Below are 20030 nucleotides of genomic sequence, written 5' to 3' on the forward strand. Positions count from 1 at the left end.
AAGGCAAGAGAAGAGACCAAAATACGAGGTTATCAGTCCCTTGTTTCTAATTAAACAATGCCACAAGTGTGAGAATAAAACAGATGAAACATATAACACAAAACAGAAAGAAAGGAGAAGTTACAAAAACGAAGGGAAGGCGACGAATACTAAAAGGAACAAAAGATGACAAAAAAAGAAGAGAGACATTAGAAACAGAAGAGAGTAAAACATGAAAGCAGATTTCAGTGGCTGGCCAACCACAAGAATAAATAGGGAAAGCTAGCCACTCTGCAACACATTAAAACCGCCACCCAACAAACGCCAGGGTGGAGGACACAAAGGGACAAAGGACATGTGCTAAAACCTACATAGAAGTATAAAACCCACTCTCATGGATAAAGTGTAAAACTAAAGCTGCTGTGGAGGCATTGTCACCAAACACTGAAGGCAGGGTGCTGGGAAAGTTAAAAGTCTGCTGCAGAGCAGGTAAAAGTGGGCAGCCTAGCAAGAAGTGGACGACTGTCATTTGGGAGCCACAATGACACTGAGGAGGGTCTTCGCGATGGAATAGGTAATCACGCATTAGGCACGTATGGCCAGCGCAGAACCGGCAGAGGACAACTCATTCCCTCCGAGAGGCTTGCATGGAAGATTTCCACACATTCATAGTCTCCTTAATGACACGCAGTATGTTGTGTGTGCTGTTATGTCATTCTGTCTCCCAAAGCCGGAAAGCCCTGCGGTGTAAGACAGAGTGCTGGTTAACTTCTGAGATGCCTATCTCCAGAAGCAGTTTCCGCATCACCCATTTGGCCAGCCTGTCGGCAAGTTCATTGCCGGGGATTCCAACATGTCCTGGGGTTCACACAAACACCACAGAACGGCGGGACTGTACCAGGGCATAGACGGACTCCTGAATGGACTCTACCCACTACCAGAGGGTGGCGAGGGTAGCACTGGTCAATAGCTTGTAGGCTGGTCAATGAGTAAGTACACAGGAGAAATGACTCGCCAGGGCATGAGCAGAAGTACTCAAGAGCACGAGATATGGCCACCAGCTCTGCAGTGAAAACATTGCAGCCAACTGTCAAGGTGTGCTGCTCAATATGTCCTCCATGAACGTATGCGAAGCCTGCATGGCCATCAGCCATTGAGCTGTCAGTGTAAACCGCTTCAGAGCTCCAAACATGTCAAGAATCGAGAGGAAGTGACAGCGGAGAGTCGTGGGGTTAATGGAGTCCTTAGAACCATGAGAAAGATCCAGAAGAAGCTGCGGCTGAGGTATACACCATGGAGGCATACGTGAACGGATCGGAAGTAGAGGTGGTAAAGGAAAGGACTTCAGTTCGGATAGAAGGGACCGCATGCAAACCACAATTGTTAGCCCCCATCTGGGGTGCCGATGCCGGAGATGGACAGCAGAGGGCAGAAAAAGGAGATGATAATTCGGATGCTCAAGGGAACTATGGATGTGTGCTGCATAACTGGAGAGCAGTTGCGCACATATGATATGTGGTGGAAGGACACCAGCCTCCACCAGTACACTGGTCACTGGACTTGTCCTAAAAGCTTCTGTCGCTAATCGAACCCCGCAGTGATGCACAGGGTTGAGTAAATGCAATGCTGAAGGCGCTGCAGAACCATAAACCACACTCCCATAGACAATTCAGGTTTGGATAAGGGCTCTATAGAGCTGCAGTAGCATACAGTGATCTGCTCCCCAACTGGTGCTGCTCAGGCAACGGAGGGCATTGAGGTCCTGCCAGCACTTCTGCTTAAGCTGACGAAGATAAGGGAGTAAAGTCAATCAAGTGTCGAAAACCAGCCCTGGGAACTCGTACGTCTCCAATACAGTGAGTGGATTGTCATTAAGGTAAAGTGCGGGTTCTGGATGAACGGTACAATGCCAACAGAAGTGCATGACACAAGATTTTGCAGCTGAAAACTGGAAGCCGTGGGCTAGAGCCCATGACTGCGTCTTTTGGATGGCTCCCTGGAGGCGCCGCTCAGCAACAACTGTGCTGGAGCAGCAGTACGAAATGCAGAAATCGTCTGCATACAGAGAAAGTGAGACGGAGGGCCTGACAGCTGCTGATGGATACCAGAAAGAGAGAGAGACTCAATACAGAGCCCTGTGGGACTCCATTCTCCTTGATATGGATGGAACTATGGGAGTCACAAACTTGGACATGAAAAGTAAGGAGCAACAGGAAGTTTTGGATAAAAATCGGGAGTGGTCCCCGGAGACCGCGCTCGTATAATGTGGCAAGGATATGATGTCACCAAATCGTGTTGTATGCTTTACGTAAGTCAAAAAAGAAGGCAATTAGGTGTTGCCATCTGCAAAAGGCTGTTCAGATGGCAGACTCTAGGGACAGAAGATTATCAGTGGTAGAGCAACCCTGGCGGAAGCCGCCCTGACATGGAGCCAGCAAGCCACATGACTCCACAACACAACCCACCCGCCGACATACCATACATTCCAGCAGCTTACAAAGAACGTCGGTGAGGCTGATGGGCCGATAGCTATCCACATCAAGCGGGTTTTTACTGGGTGAGCACCGGAATGGCGGTGCTCTCCCACTATTGCGATGGAAAGACACTGTAGCACCAGAGCCAGTTGAAGATGATGAGAAGATGTCACTTGTAGTCAGATGAGAGATATTTAATCATCTGGTTGTGGATGCGATTAGGTCCAGGAGCTGTGTCGGGGCAATGTGCAAGGGCACTCTGTAAGTGGAGTGTTATAGGACTCACTGCAGCATGTAGTGAATGAGAGGACATTCCCTTCCAGCCGCCGTTTCAGTGTGCGAAAGGCTGGGGGTAATTCTCCAACGCAGAGGCTCGGGCAAGGTGCTCGGCAAGGTGCTCGGCAAGGTGCTCGGCAAGGTGCTCGGCAAGGTGCTCGGCAAGGTGCTCGGCAAGGTGCTCGGCAAGGTGCTCGGCAAGGTGCTCGGCAAGGTGCTCGGCAAGGTGCTCGGCAAGGTGCTCGGCAAGGTGCTCGGCAAGGTGCTCGGCAAGGTGCTCGGCAAGGTGCTCGGCAAGGTGCTCGGCAAGGTGCTCGGCAAGGTGCTCGGCAAGGTGCTCGGCAAGGTGCTCGGCAAGGTGCTCGGCAAGGTGCTCGGCAAGGTGCTCGGCAAGGTGCTCGGCAAGGTGCTCGGCAAGGTGCTCGGCAAGGTGCTCGGCAAGGTGCTCGGCAAGGTGCTCGGCAAGGTGCTCGGCAAGGTGCTCGGCAAGGTGCTCGGCAAGGTGCTCGGCAAGGTGCTCGGCAAGGTGCTCGGCAAGGTGCTCGGCTATCGCATTTGCGTCGATACATAACTCGCCATTTATGGTACCACCAGGGTCAGCTGTTGGTGCCTGGTACCCACGCCGATGCTCCTCAATTGCTTCAGCGACTTCTGGTGATGACTAAGGAACTGCCTTATGCCTCGGGCGCCCTAAAGAGCGAGAGATCGCGTTTTCTGCCGCAGAAACAATTGTGGTAGTCACGTGCTCAACTTCACATCAATGTTACCATGTGGGGGAGATTCAGCCGTGACAGCAGAGATGAAAGTTCCCCCATTCCGCCTTGTTCAAAGCCCATCTGGGGTAGTGACAGGAAGATGGGGAAGTGGTCACTACCACACAGGTTATCATGTGCTCTCCAATGGATAAGTGGGAGAAGTCCTGGGCTGCAAATTAATAAATCAATGGCAGAATAACTACCATGAGCCACACTGAAATGTGTGGCAGTCCCAGTATTTAAGAGGGAGAGGTCGAATTGCCACAGTAAAGTTTCGACATCTCTGCCTCAGCCAGTAAGCATGGTACCACCCCACAACCACAAGGGGTTATGGGCATTAAACCCTCCCAGAAGTAGGAAAGCTTTAGGGAGTAGATCAATCAGTGCTGCTAATACATTCAGGGGTACTGCACCATCTGGAGGACGATATACATTGCAGACAGTTATTTCCTGCATCGTCCTTATTCTGACAGCTACAGCTTCAAGAGGGGTTTGAAGGGGCCGTTATTCACTACAGACAGAATTTAGGACATAAATGCAAACTTCACCTGACATTCGATTATAGTCCTTACGGTTCCTGTAATATCCCTTATAGCCATGGAGGGCAGGGGTCCGCATTGCTGGGAACCAGGTTTCCTGGAGGGTAATGCAGATAGCAGGTGTAAAGCTTAACAGTTGCCGTAACTCAGCCAGGTGGTGGAAAAAACAGCCACAATTCCACTGGAGGATGACATCATGAGACTGGAAAGGCAAAGAATATTCACTGAGCCAGTTTACGCCTCAGAGCCACCTGCTACCACTGATTTATTGCTTGAGCAATCTATATCCATTGTGTCTGAGGGTCTGGCGAGATCTAGATCCTCAGCAGATGCCATTCTCTACCCCATCCTCAGCCGCAGAGCTTGTAGGTAGCGGTGGTGTGGGCGCCGCTGCAATTTCCTTGGTCTTGCGGGTTTTCTTTTCGGACTTCTCTCGCTGCTCTTTGGGTTTCCCTTGCTGGGAGGACTTCACTGGCTCAGTCTCTGGGACCGAGGATGAGTGTGAAGCCCTATGACCAGCTGCTTTTGTGCTCTTCAGCCACTGGTGGGTGTCGTCTCTCCCACTAGAAGACACCTGGGATGAGAGTGACCCGAAGGATCCCTTCCCAGCGAGAGAAGCCAATGACGACTTACGCTTCTCCAGCTTAGAAGTGTGCACGGACGTCCCTGATGGTTGGGTGGGGGGGTGTTGCTCGCAAAGTAGGTGGTGCAGGAGCAACAGGGAGGGAAATGTCCCCCCTCATCAAGTGGGCAGGTGGAGTCTTCCGGCTCTGAGAGGTGACCTGAGATGGCAGAGCTGATGGTGCCAGAACGGTTGTAGCGGCAGTGTAAGACCATGTCATACACACAGGATGCAGGTATTCAAATTTTCTCTTAGCCTCAGTGTAGGTCAGTCGGTCCAGGGTCTTTTACTCCTTGATTTTCCTTTCTTTCTGGATAATCTTGCAGTCAGGTGAGCAAGGCAAATGGTGCTCTCCGCAGTTTAAACAGATGGGAGGCGGGCCACATGGAGTATTGGGATGTGATGGGTGTCCGCAATCTCGGCATGTGACACTAGAAGTACAGTGGGAAGACATATGGCCCAGCTTCCAGCACTTAAAGCACCACATCAGGGGAGGGATATAGGGCTTTACATCACACCAGTAGACCATCACATTCACCTTCTCGGGCAATGCACCACTCTCAAAGGCCAAGATGAAGGCACCGGTGGCAACCTGATTATCCTTTGGACCCTGGTGGACACACCGGATGAAATGTACACCTCACCACTCTAAATTGGTGCACAGCTCATAGTCGGACTGCAAAAGAAGGTCTCTGTTAAATATGATTTACTGGACCATATTTAAGTTCTTATGGGGGGAGAGAGTTACAGAAACATCCCCCAGATTGTCACAAGCGAGTAACTCCCATGACTGGGCAGAGGATGCTCTTTTGATCAACACTGAACCAGATCTCATTTTGGACAAGCTCTCCTCCTCCTCCTCCCTGAACTTGTCCTCTAAATGCTCAGCAAAAAACTGAGGCTTCATCATCATGAAAGATTCCCCATCAGCTCTCGAACATACAAGGTACCGGGGTGAATAAGATCCGCTTCCATCCTTAGCCTGATGTTCTTCCCATGGTGTGGCCAGGGAAAGGAACGATTTGAGGTCATACTTCTGTGCGTTGAATTGAGCTCATGATCACTTAGAGACAGCTGATGTTTCATCACCAGCAAGAGATAATGAACTATGCTTCATCACGTGTCATCTGCCCTGATGCCACCCCCTCCGACCTGGGACCCTCCCCATGGGTGCCACCCAGCCGCAGCAAAGGCCACCTGGCAGGATGGCCATTGCTGGGAGTCCCGATGCCCCAGGGGAATGGGTATCAACCTCTTGGCATATGTGGGTAGTTAACGGCGTAGGTATCAGCAGAGTGATGCCTGTGTGATCAGGGGGCTAAAACCAACAGGCTACATGGCGGCCTCACAACAACAGCCTGGCTACAGTGCTGTATATCAGGTGCAAAGAAGTCCCTGGTCATCGTTGATGCAGAAATCAACACTGCATAAAGCATGGTGGGAAACACACTCAGGGAGGTGTCTTCACCCAAGAGATGGAGAATGGGCAGGACTGCAATGCGATGACGAGAAAGTGGGCTGAGGATCTCAATGCACGATGGACACAATGCACCTTGTAAGGCACCCTTCCACAATTGGCTCGCTCTTCGGGAAAATATTGAAGAATGGAGGTCAAACCCTACAGGGGACCATCACATAAAGGACAAAACGTGTGAAACTCCTTTTAGTCACCTCGTACAATTGGCAGGAATACCTCGGGCCTATTATAACCCCTGGACACGCAGGGGAGGGGCAGTGTGACATGACTTTGATAGAAATTAGTATATGAAGTACTGTCATTGTGTAGGCATACAGAATACGAAGAATCTCATCTTATAATGAATATAGAATTTGTAAACATGGCTAACACAAGGAAAGTTTTGTCTCAAAAGAAATTATAAAGCATTCAGACATCACAGTAAGCTATCACTTGAGAATGGTGTAACTGCCAAATTAACAATTTTTAATGAATACATTCCATAACAGTCCAGGGAGAAAATGCTTTCATTTATAAATTTTTGCCCAACTGTGGATGTTAGAAAAAAATGAAAATTGGTAAGTAAAAGACATTTAGAAAGATGTTTGTTTTTGGCAGCTAATCCCCCCCACCCCCCACTCGCACACACTGGTAAAGGGACACAAGATCAACAATAATATGATTTGAGAATATGAGATAGCTCATGTGCCAAAAACAAAGCAAATTCCAAAAAGATACGAATTTCAGAGTCAGACATAGATACCTGTTGAAATTTACTGTCACCACTGAATAATAAAATTAAGATTCCTGGCCTAGAATAAGCGATAAACATATTCTCAGAGGAGAAAAGAGCATGGGGAAAAAACAGCAGAATCTCAAAATTACAGGAGATATTAGGGATGGCTTACAAAAGGTAGGTCCTGTGATAGACAAATTGATAAGAAAGGACTAAAGAGCAAAATACTACTGTATTACATTTGTAAAACTTTGAAAGGCTTATGATTAAAAAGCAAAACTGCTTTTATCCCAAATTCTTAAGCAACCTGAAATACAGAAGACAACACAAGTTCTCTTGAAAGAACTTCAGCCTCATTTGAGAGAAGAACAGACTATAGCCATGGACTAACTGCATTCTTCTTTCAGCCCATATTTGAAAAAGTGATCACTGAACAGATGGAGCAGTTTTCAGAATCTATTATCAGAAGTTGAATACTACCTGGTTAGAAAATGGATGTCAAAATCAAATGTTTGACTTTTGTAGATAATTTAGCTGCATTAGCAGTGTAGAAGCACAAAGACATAGAGAAAGAAAAACGGTAGGAAAAGCATGGCTACATGTCTCCTCTTAAGGAGCAGTAATGGCTAATGAAAAGACTGCAACATCCAAATCAAAAATGAAGTATGAGGGTATCATGAGAAGACAATCTCAAGGACCAATGAGAAGTCATATAGCCAAATGGTGGAGAAAAAGAAGCCACAAGAGCAAGACTATGAAAGATGGACTTCACATATCTCTTACCAAAATATGTTTATAGTAAAAATTCACTCTCAAAAACAGCAGAACCTCTGACTTGCAAGGCAGTCATTTGGTCAGAGTACGCATCTGTATAACAAACACTAATTTTAGAACCAATAAAATATAGCAAAAATTCCCAAAAAATGAAGGTATTAGGAAATACAACAACAGTACGAACATTTAAATTCAGAAACAATATGGTATACAAAAACATGTTGGAAAAAACTACAGACAAAATTTGGAAAAGAAAAACTGTACATCAGTAATAAAACTTAAAAAAGAGCTCATTGGCTTACAGAAGTGCACAAAGACCTAGAAGAAACTGGCATAAGCAAGAAACTGAAAATCAAACTAAATACAGAAACATAATTAAAATGATAAATTCTCCACGACAAAATAATTACAAAAAGACAAAGCAGAAACTGGACAACAGGTTTGTGAAAAGAAAATAGTGAACATATGAAGGAGTAGCATAAAGAAACAAACTTTAGCTGGCCTGTAATGATGGAGGATTAAAAAAAATGTAGTTCCACATTTGTAATACCATCTCACTAAAGCTTAGTGATGGTATATGTACTGCAAACAAATTACAGAAAGGTGGTCCACAAGACTCTGTAAATATAAGGAAATCAGTATCAGTGTTTTATCTGGCTATAGCAGTGCTCAGAAATATTTTGCAGTTGCGCTGTTATGCTGTAAGTACTGCTCGCATGCAGCAACACAAGAGCATCATATATAACTGTCATTCCATCAAGAGCTTCATGCTGCTGTAGTAAATGAGCAAGGTCATATAACAACAATGAAAGTATATATACCTTTAGCTCAAAATTATGTAACTTGCCTTGATAGTATGGTATTCATTACCTACTGTTACTCAGGCATTCACTCAGTGATGGTTTACGTGTAGAGAACTAGAAGTATACCAAAACAGAAATAACACTTGCTTGATGTGAGAGAAGTTTTTTTGTGTCTCTTCAAAGATTGCGAGGTAACAGTCTAGCACTAGTGGAGACTACAGCATCGTCACAACAACTAACGTGTGCATAGTCAATGGCAAAACAGGAAATAATAGTGACCAATAAGCCAAGGCCAGGTCATCCTTGAAAAAGAGCCAGGAGGAAGGACAGAATGATTTGTAAGCAATCAGCTGCTGTTCCCAAAGAAACACTGCAACAAATTAGGGATGATCCGAAGCAACATCATGGACTGAGCTGACAGGTCTACTGTAAAAAGTCACTTAGTAGCTGGTGATTTACATGATAAATAAGCATCACATAAACCCACACAGAAATTTAAAAAATAAGGATACGATAGAGTTCGCAAGGAAACACCGAACTTGGAATGATATTGGTCTAAGGTTTTAATGTGTGACAAAAGTAAGTTTAACGTATTTTTTTTCTGATGTTGTGTAGTATGAACACAAAAAAAAAATTCAAAAGGGACAAAAAAGCATCAGGCAAGAAGCATTAAGTACAGTGGGGGTGTCATGGAGTGGGTATGCTTCCTGTGCCATCACATCTTAGAAAAGAATATGATTCTATGTAGGAGAAAGAATATGTCAAATAATTGGATATTCCAGCAGGTTAATGATTCGAAATGCACCTCTGTCTATTTAAAAATCCTTCTGAGCCCAAAAAAGGAAACTTCTGTATTGCCTAACCCAGAGCCTGGATCTAAATCCAACTGAACACCTCTGGTATGCACTGAATTGGCATCTTCAGGACAGATGCAACTTGTACAAGGATTAATTTGCTGGTATCTTACTGGATCCATGGTAAGAACTCCCATTTCACCCATTACAAAAGCTTGTGGATTCGATGTGAAATTGACATGCAGCTGTGATCAAAGCCTTGGTTACGCGACAAAATACTGATTTGTTCTTGAAATTCCATAATGGTTTTATTCTTACATACTTTCGACCTAAAAACTAGTTCAGAGTTGAAAGGTAACCTCCTTTAAACTACATGTAGACTTGTACTATGTAGATTTCAATTACATACTTTCCAATTATCCTATGGCAGTTTTTTCTATTACACACTTATGTTTATGTAATTGTAACTTATGCTTCCTACAAAATACTTCTGTGTACTACTGTAATAGGACTGCATTTTCACCATGGTGAGATGAAAGGAGCAGATAATATACAACACTGGCCAAGTAGAACTACTGTTTTGTTCTGCGGATCACTATAGTAAATCTGATGCCCTCTGAACAGCAGCAACAATCCTTAAGTACAATGAGTAACGTGAGCTCAACAGATCAAATCAAACCTCATTCAAAGAAAACAACCACCATACTTACAGACTGCAAGATGCTACAGACTGTAAGGTGCACCTTAATTTTCAAGCATTTTTTTTTAAATACGTTTTTACCATTTTTATTGTTAGATTGCAAAGTCAGACTAAATAGCTTCTTAGTTTATAAGAATTCTTACTCAGCATCATTGTCCTCTTTGTATGGAAGATCTTCATTGCCACCAAGAGCAGTCTTTAAAGAGTGAACAATGATTTTTCTCTCACTCTAGACCAGACCACTGACACATTTGTTCTATTGTGGGTCATTTTAGAGCTCCCTTTAGCACGAATTCATGTTTGGCTTAAACAATCATCCATTTGTTCCATTCTTCACCCATACACATTAAATAGTTTATTTGTCAAGACAAGGAGAACTTATGTTTTACATTGACAATATAAAGCATTCATCTTAAATTTGCCAATGTGTTCACATGTCTTATTTTTTTCCCACTGCATTTAAAATCAGTTTAAATAACTTGTTTAATTATGCATTAACTATTGCAATATATGCCTAACTTCATACTTTTAAATGTTGCTTGATTGAGAAAAATCTACTGTAGAAAGCAGGTGCTGTTTTCAGGGTACTCAGAGCAGGACGGCCCTGACCCACACATGAGACTGTACAGCTACATTCTGACATCAGCTTTGTTCACTAACCCAAAACTCAATACATCATATGACCAATTTCAAAACATTAACATTACACATCTTGAGTGAATTTTCTTAGTAAGGGTCAGTTCGCAGTGTTAGTAGGTGGATGGAGATGACTATCAATGACTCTACTGGCACACAAACTGAAGATAACAGACATGAGATCAAAATGGCAGATTTTGAGACCACCTGTTTCTGTTGATTTTCTACTGTGTAACCACTAAATGAAAAAAAAAGGCACCTGGGCCATATACAATACTGTACATATTACATTAAACTTGTTCATCCTCTAACAGCAATTTTCGAACATCTCTGTGGACACGAAAGATTCCTAGTGATTGGAAGCACACCACAAGCAATCATATTCTCAATTATAATCACCTGTTGGATGCACATAATTATAGCAAAAGGAAGTGTGTGCACATTACTCAGTTTCATGAAATTTACCACAACTGTTAATAATAATCAAATAGCATGTATATATTGTTTGTGCACGCAGACTGTTGAAAATAGATGGTTGTGCTTTTTAAAGTGCACTAAGCATAGGTTTTTGAAAATACGTACGTATGGAAAAACACTGTATAGCAACGGATATAGAGCATTACTGCAGATCACTCTGTATTCTGCTGTAATGATAAGATTGCACTGAATCCAAAAGTTGTAAGAAAGAAACTTATAACAAGATACAAGCTAATATTTATTGTAAACTGATTACTTTGGTCTTAAGAAAGTAATAGAACATGAGTTTCTTATCAAGTCAAGAAACAAATCTGTTACATTACACTCTGTTGTCACACAGTAGGTTTTTCATAAAATGCCTGTAGTTTGATTCCATGTATTTCATTATTTCCAGTAGATCACTTTTTCTCCTTATGAAGTTTCAGTATCTCATTGTACAGTAGCCAAAAACCAGAAGTAAACAGAATTTCTTCTACTTCATGTTCACAACCATGTCTCACAATACAGCATCTTTCCCATGGACAAAGCATCTTCTGATTACAATGCACACTTATTCCTTGAGGACCATCACTACACAGATTGAACCAGAGCACACCAGTAATTTTCAAAGCAGGTGGCGTTTTAAAAACCAACTCAATGGATCCTATGTCCTTTAAGTCTTTCATGATCTCCTGAATGGTAAGTTTTGAAGGGTCTACAAAGGCCTAAGCAATGATATGCTTCCATTCTACAGGAGCAATCATTGTGAAGTTCCTGTCACAAGGTAGGAAACTGACTTCAACATAAAAGTTTTTTTATGTATTTTTGCACAGTACAACTTCCCAGTTGTTCTGCCCAACATGGTGGTCAGACCATAGAATTAATCTGGATTCCATACCTTCTTCAAGTATCACAAATTTAATCAGACAGGAAACTATGTTGGCTGAACCTCACCTTGCACCTGATCCATCCCACAAATTTACTGTGATGGTTAAAGTACTAAAGTCATGAACTAGGAAATTATATGATGGCAGCTGTCTCTGGTAGAACACCATGGAATGCGCCAACATATGGCAAAGTAAAATCTGTTGTAGGTCAACACATGTATCATGTATATTATTGTTCCTTTTTAGCCATTTCCGTAATTCTTTTTTTTTTTTTTTAGCAGTTTATATGCTTGGTCTGCTTTTGCATGAAGCAACTGACATAAGTTCGATGTTGTGCATTTCTATTTCACCTGAAGCTGTGATCATAAATAATCGATACATTTTACAGAGGTTGAGTTGAGGTACAGACATTCTTTTGAGAACATATTCCTGCTTTTAGAAACACTAAATATGTTCCCGAATCATAGCCCCGTAGTCATTTGATATGGCATCTGACCTACTGAAGTATTTTCCTCAACTATCTTCAGGAGTGGTCACCCCACTTTTCAGTTTATGTAGATGAGGGAGTATTCATTGCTGGATGATGCAGAATATGTGAAGCAAAGTTTTTAATACACTTCTTTTGACTGCACTTAATATTTGGAAATAGCTTGTTTCCATAAATTACTGTCTGTCTTACCTTCTTTTCGTCTGGATGGCATGCCCGTTTACATGGAGTTGATCAAGTAAATTGTTCGATCTTGGAAAGTAACATATGGCTGGGAAAGCTGTGTGCTGACCACATGCCCCTCCATATCCACATCCAGTGAAGCCTGTGGGCTGAGGATGACACAGCGGCTAGTTGGTACTGTTGGGCCTTCATGGCCTGTTTGGGAGTATTTTCTTTTTTTTAATCAGGTAAACTGACTGCTCATTGTGTATCAAGGCATGATATTCTTCATACAGCTTTAACTTAATTTCCAGGTTTATGTCCTTGTATCCTCCTTTTGAAGATACTTCTGCATTGCATACATTGTCCTGAATGAAGCTGTCAATAATATTACCTAATATTCAACTGGATCATCATATTCCACATTCTCTTTTAATAATATAGCAGTGTGTATTCTATTTTTTCATCAATGATAAAGACAGCAGTGTAGTTAGTTTTATGGATGTTACTTATTTTCACTGTAATATTTTCAGAAGATGCACATAATGTATGTCGTTAGAGCTATGTGCGCTACAGGGCGTATCTGCTGCTGTTCAGGACCCATGTTACTCTATAGACATATGTCCTTTAACAGAACCAATCCAGCATTATTCCACTCATCTACATTGGTGGCTGTTCCAATCCAGCATCTTTAAGTCTTTTTCTCTTAATATCCTGCCAAGTACATTTTCCTTTCCTGTGCATTATTTGCACGTTTCAAACCACTTGCTGTAAGTGTCACCTTGCTACTCTGCCGTTCTTGTAACACACAGCAAGCACACAAGATGGTCATCTCATGCTGTGGTCACATCGTGTCCTCCAGTGCCCTGTCTCCACTGGTTCCACATCTGCCTCACTGTTGATGCAGTGTGCCTTGTATGAACTGCAACATCACCAAATGACAAGGCCGCCTTCCAGAGACCAATCATTCTGCCCCATCTGGAACACACACACACACACACACACACACACACACACACACACACACACACACACACACACACACACCAATATTCCACTCTGTGAAACTGGCAAGAAATATGGCACTTGATTGCACGTTTCTACTTAGTGTGACAGCTCAGCACGAACTGAGTGTTGTGTAACACTGGCCTGTCTGATCACACAAAAGAGGGTGCTACTGAGCTTACATGCATGCCACCGCTCCACCATTCAAATCACTTCATATGTTTCTACTGTTCTACACTCCTCTTGTTGTGGCAGGCTGCAAACCATAGCATCTGAGTGTTTTTACTTTTTAGAAACAGTTATTTTAACAGTATTGCTGTATCCATATTCTGGAGATACATATTCACACCTGAAGATGAAAATGAATAACCCAACCAACTTCAGAAGTATTATGAAATGAACCTACAGACCTTTGATATGCATTTTGATCATGCCAATCATGTTAAGAATGGCCCATCTCCTGCAAAATGTACTGCACTTTAACAATTCCAGCTGTAAATTGTTAGGAAACAGACCCAACAGCAAAGTTGATCATTAAATAGAGCTGCCATTCATTTACACTGCATTTGTGAATTGCAACATAAGAATGTTTGAAGTAAAGACATCTCTGTCACCAGCTAAAAGTTAGAAACCACACACTTTTACACAATGAACAAAACATAAAAGCAAAGCCAAAACAGTATTTCACTAACCCTTTACTCTCTCAGCAGTACAGTACTTGTTGTTCAGGCATTATGCAACTCCATTGGGGTGAAGCGAGACAACTTGTGCACATGCATCTTTAAAAGCTGTACTTTCAGTTGGTTGTAAGTGCAAAATATTAGAATTATGGCCCAAATTTCCATGTAGAATAAATTGCAGGACTGATATCTTCTAAGTACTGTATTTTACAGACTACAAGACACTACGGATAATAGGATGCACCTAGATTTCTAAAAAATAACTTTTTACCCTTTTTATTACTAGATTGCAAAGTTATACTAAAAAAAATCTTAGTTTGTAAATCCGAACTGACCTTTAAAATCCCTGAAAAATTAAAATTGAGCTTCTCCTCCATCACCACTGTTCTCTTCATATATAAGATTGCCTTCACTGCGAGCAAGAGCATTACTTACGTTCACTTCTTGAAAGATTTGATAATAATGTCTTCTCTCACTCTAGACCATGACTGACACACTTGTTTGATCATAGGTCACACTTGTTTGATTGTAAGCCCTTTCAAAGCTCCCTTTGGTGAGAGTCCTTGTTGGGTGTCATCTGCAGCATGTCAACCATATTTTTGCAAAAAAATATGCCAGAGCAGAAATGAGCTACAGCAGAGCCAGCCACAGGTGGGTGAGAGTGTTACATGCTGCACAGCAAGACATGACTAACTGGCTTTGCGAAGCGGATCCAGTTGGGCGTGATATAGCAACAGTCGACGCTGCAGTATATTAGCAGATGATCGGGAAGCCTTTCCACACTTGCCAACACAGAAGTGTTTGGAATAAGTGCTTTAAGTCCTAAACGAACAGAGTTTGAATTGTATAAACACCGAGCCATTCATGTACTAAATCATTCTTGTCTCAGTATCAGAGCGTGCACAACCCACAAACCTCCGACACCCAGAGTAACATCCTGGAATGCAGTACAGTGTCCGCTGTTTGACTAAGACAGGGCAGCCAGCCCTGAGTCACGAGGGAGCTGGCTGCTCATGGAAGAAGTTCACAGCCACCATCAACTGCACCACTGTGCTGTCATCATGATCACAGCTGGAGACGTTGCTGACAGCAGCATTCGAGTGACACCATACTCTGCCTTGCTCCTTGCCCTGTCAGCAATGCCGGACATCTATTGTTTTACATGAGAGGCAATTGGACACCTCCACCAAGTTGTTCCCTATGTACTCAGGCTGAAGGCCAAAATAAAGTAATTAATTGAACAAATCTACTGTTGCCCCGATATGTCATTTCACTCTCCACATGTGCCAAGCCGAGGGTCATGCAACACTACGTCTCTTTTTTAAAGCAATGTTCGAACTTTCAGCCTATGTTGCAGTGAATCAAAAACAAAACAAAAAAAAGAAAATTATTATATTTTGGCCATGGAGAAGACATTTGACAGTCGTGAATTTTATGAAGCACATTTTATTGCAAATAGAGAATCAGTGGATTTTTGTACCCCTACAGGTAATGGAAGTCCTCATTCATTAGTGCCTGTTAGATGTGCACAGTGTAAACTTGAAGGTCATTCAGTGCAATGTATGAAATAAGTTCCAGTAACATGTTACACATGCAATCGTTGCGCCATATGGCTAGGCAGTGCCAGGAGTCAATACGGTTCCTGATTACATGTAAAAATTAAGTCGTCTTGTCTTGTTAATATCAGTTCTCCAAGTGAGTGCTGTCAAGGACAAAGCTTCAATAGAACCAGAGACACAAGGTGTGCCATAACCAGAAAAAGTATGCATATTGTTAGAAAAGGTAGCACAATTACTAGCGGATGATACAGAACTGCGTAGGTTGATAGAATCGTGATTGTTCAACAGAGAGTACAGTTGTCAGTTGAAAGATTCCTCCTTTTCCTGATAAAGCAACAGAGAATGAGCAGGCCTTCAACTTCGAAATCTGGCTCAGGTTCAAGGGTGGTCTGATAAAGTATTATTGACTGTTGCAAAATTGAGACTAACACAGTAAGTAAAATCTTATGCAGGGTATAAAGGAGTTCTAAAGGGAGCCACAACATTCAAAGAATTTAAAGGAGGGTCAATTCAAAAATATATGGACCAAAATAGTGCCAGACACTATAGGGAACAATTAGGGGTAACAACTAAGAAAAATACAGAAACCCTGGAACACTTTCCAAGTAGAATAAGGAAAATTAATGGATGTACCTAAGCATTGGGGCAGGATGGTGAAGTCATTGACATTTTTCATAGGAATCTGAGCAGAGGGTCTTCAATGCTTCTTAAAGGGGGCTGAATACAGAAATGTGAAAATAGGTGCAGATTGGGATCCAAAGGATTTGCACACAGCAGTGCAGTTAACTATACAGAGTGAGGAGATCAATTTGTTGACTGGAATGCAGGGCAAATGGACAGTGTTTGCATGCTAAAATAGAACATTTCCAGTGTGGACAAACAGGTCATGTAAGGAGGAAGTGTCACAAGCCTCAGGGTGATGTGAATTAAGTAAAAAGTAATAATTTTAAAAGTAGAGGACCCGGGAGAAATAAGGTATTAAGCACCAAAGGGAATCCCTGGTCTACCCAACGGTACTTCCTAGTAAGATTGGATGCTATAAAACTGTACACAGAAGCTGATTGTGCAATTAAAAATAATAGAAGGAAAAAATGAGTTGCATGTTATTATTGGACATGGGGGAGCATGTGTCTGACACCAGTAGTGAACTGGTGAAATGTAAGCAATGGAACCCACTTGAGTACAGATTGTGTGGAGAGGAAATAAATATGTCACACCATTAGGATTGGTGGACATAAGACATTCTCCTGGATATGGCTTGATTTAAACAATGTGTAGAGATAGTGCCACACATGACTACATTTATCTACATTTATACTCCGCAAGCCACCCAACGGTGTGTGGCGGAGGGCTATGTATCCGCATTATCAACTTCTAGCTACACAGGGTGGGACTTGATAGAAAAATGTTTCAGTTAAGCAATGTGGAAGGGGAATCTGTTGCGAAAGATGAAGTGATTAAACCTTGAACAAACATACTAAGACTTCATTGGCATGATTATGTACCTAAGGGTACTGAGAAATCACTTTGGGTCAGTGTTGAGTCTAGCTTGCTAGTGGTGGAACCATTAGAAGAGAATGAAGTATTAGACCAGGTGGGTTGCTTAGTTAACAGAGATATTGTACACATACAAAAAAAGAGGTGAAAAGAAGGTACCAGTTTCTACGTACCATTTTTACCACACAGAGGGCATAGTGTTAACAAAGTGGTCGTTAATCGCTAACATGGATATCTTGGAGGAATAAGAATGGGACACGAGTGTCAAACATGCGCAATCGTGAGATACCACAAACAGCATTAGGAGAAAAAGTGAAGCACCTACAGGGAAACAATAGGGAACAGACGAAAAAATTACTTTGGGAATTGAAGGATTCATTTTTTTCTGAAAGGACCCTTACCAGCTATGCTTCCCGGTAGCTGAGTGGTCAGCGCGACAGACTGTCAATCCTAAGGGCCCAGGTTGATTCCCGACTGGGTCGGAGACTTTCTCCGCTCAGGGGCTGGGCGTTGTGTTGTCCTGATCATCATCATTTCTTCCCCACCGACACGCAAGTCGCTGAAGTGGCATCAAATCTAAAGACTTGCACCAGGCGAACGGTCTAACCGACGGGAGGCCTTCATCACACGACATTATTATTTATTATTAGCTACACATATTACACAGCACTGCATACCAATAAGAAATGACTAACCAGTCTACCACAAACCATACGAAATAGCTAGGTACCTGCAGCCAATTTTGGAGGTATTTCTGAATCAACAGCTGAAAAATGGAATAATTGGAGAACATAATAGCCCATGGGCACCAGGAATAATCATTGTGCCAAAAAATCAATGGATGCAACACAAAAAATATAGATTTTGCTTCGATTACATACATCTAAATGCCTCAATGTATGCCCACCCTTTGCCAAACATAACAGAAACCATGGATCAATTAAAGCATTGCAAATATTTTTCAACAATGGATTTTTTTTTGTTATGGTTTTAGGGCGCAAAACTGCTAAGGTCATTAGCGCCTGGTCTGTGACTTAGGAAACAGTAAAAAAAAAACGAAAACAGAAACTAGCAGCAATGGGGACGAAAGTCATAAAATTGGAGAAACTAAAAGCAGAAGGAAGGCTTAAAAATTCACTACAGAAAGGGGTTGGTTGTCCCAAAAAAACTTCAAATGACTGACGTCATTTCACTGGCACGAATGAACTCTAGAACGCGATCAGCCAATCGCGTGTCATCTGCTAAAATTGATGATATATCAGGCGACAGCTGTAGACGGGCGTGTAACGGAGTAAAATAGGGGCACTCAATTAAAAGCTGTCTTACCATCCACAACTGAGAGCAGTGGGGACAGAGTGGGGGAGGATCGCCGCTTAAAAGATGTCGATGGCTAAAAAGACAGTGCCCTATCCGGAGTCTTGTTAAAATTACCTCCTCCCGACGACGTGTTCGGGAGGAAGAGGTCCAAGCACAAGGAAGAGTTTTTACGTCCCGCAATTTATTTTGGGGAAGTGTCGACCAGTGCGCGCACCATAAATGAACAACACGATGACATAAAACGCTCCGGAGATCGGCGACGGGAACCGATTGAATTGCTGGCCGAAGAAGAGAGACTGCAGCCTTGGCTGCAACATCGGCCGCCTCATTTTCGCAGATACCAACGTGTCCCGGGAGCCAGAGGAACGCCACCGAGACGCCCCCCAGGTGGAGCAAGCGCAGACAGTCCTGAATCCGGTGGACCAGAGGGTGCATAGGGTAAAGAGCTTGGAGACTGAGGAGAGAGCTGAGAGAATCGGAGCAGATAACGTACTGTATCCGCTGATGGCGGCGGATGTAGTGGACAGCCTGGAGAACAGCGTAAAGCTCCGCAGTATAGACCGAACACTGGTCGGGAAGCCGAAAGTGATTTGGGGTGTCGCCAACAACATAGGCACTCCCTACACCTAACGATGTTTTCGAGCCATCGGTGTAAATAAATGTGGCTTCCGTCATTTGTGCACAGAGAGCAGCAAATGCCCGACGATAAACAAGTGAAGGGGTACCATCCTTGGGAAATCGACAAAGGTCACGGAGCAGGCAGATCCGGGGACGGAGCCAAGGTGGTGCTGTACCCCAAGTTGTCAAGAAGGTTTTAGGAAAGCGGAAGGAAAGAGAATGGAGCAGTTGACGAAAGCGGACTCCCGGTGGTAGTAGGGAGGAGGGGCGGCCTGCATACCCTACATCAAAGGAGGCGTCGAAAAATATGTCATGAGCTGGATTAGCAGGCATGGAAGACAGATGGCTGGCATAACGGCTCAGAAGGACTGCTCGCCGATTGGACAGCGGAGGTTCAGCAGTCTCAGCATAAAGGCTTTCCACAGGGCTGGTGTAAAAAGCTCCCGACACTACACGTAATCCACGGTGGTGGATAGAGTCGAGACGCCGAAGAATAGACGGCCGAGCAGAGGAGTAGACTATGCTTCCATAGTCCAACTTCGAGCGCACTAAGGCGCGATAGAGGCGGAGAAGGACCACTCGGTCCGCTCCCCAGGAGGTACCATTCAGGACACGGAGGGTGTTGAGGGATCGCAGACAGCGAGCCGAAAGATACGAAATGTGGGAGGACCAGCATAGTTTTCTGTCAAACAGAAGACCCAAGAATTTAGCGACGTCTGGAAACGGAAGGTTGACAGGTCCTAGATGTAAGGAGGGTGGAACAAACTCCTTACGTCACCAAAAATTAACACAAACGGTCTTACTGGGAGAAAAACGGA

The 20030-nt window shown here is 43.3% G+C and overlaps 1 protein-coding gene across 3 annotated transcripts in view; it reads right to left on the reverse strand.

Moving 5' to 3' along the window:
* Window positions 1–20030, reverse strand: part of LOC126108968 (zinc finger protein 737-like) — a 185273-nt gene that overhangs the window by 78765 nt on the left and 86478 nt on the right. The gene's annotated exons all lie outside the window — the stretch shown is intronic.

The sequence above is a fragment of the Schistocerca cancellata genome, chromosome 11 (assembly GCF_023864275.1).
Source record: "Schistocerca cancellata isolate TAMUIC-IGC-003103 chromosome 11, iqSchCanc2.1, whole genome shotgun sequence".
In the NCBI taxonomy this organism is placed as follows: domain Eukaryota; kingdom Metazoa; phylum Arthropoda; class Insecta; order Orthoptera; family Acrididae; genus Schistocerca; species Schistocerca cancellata.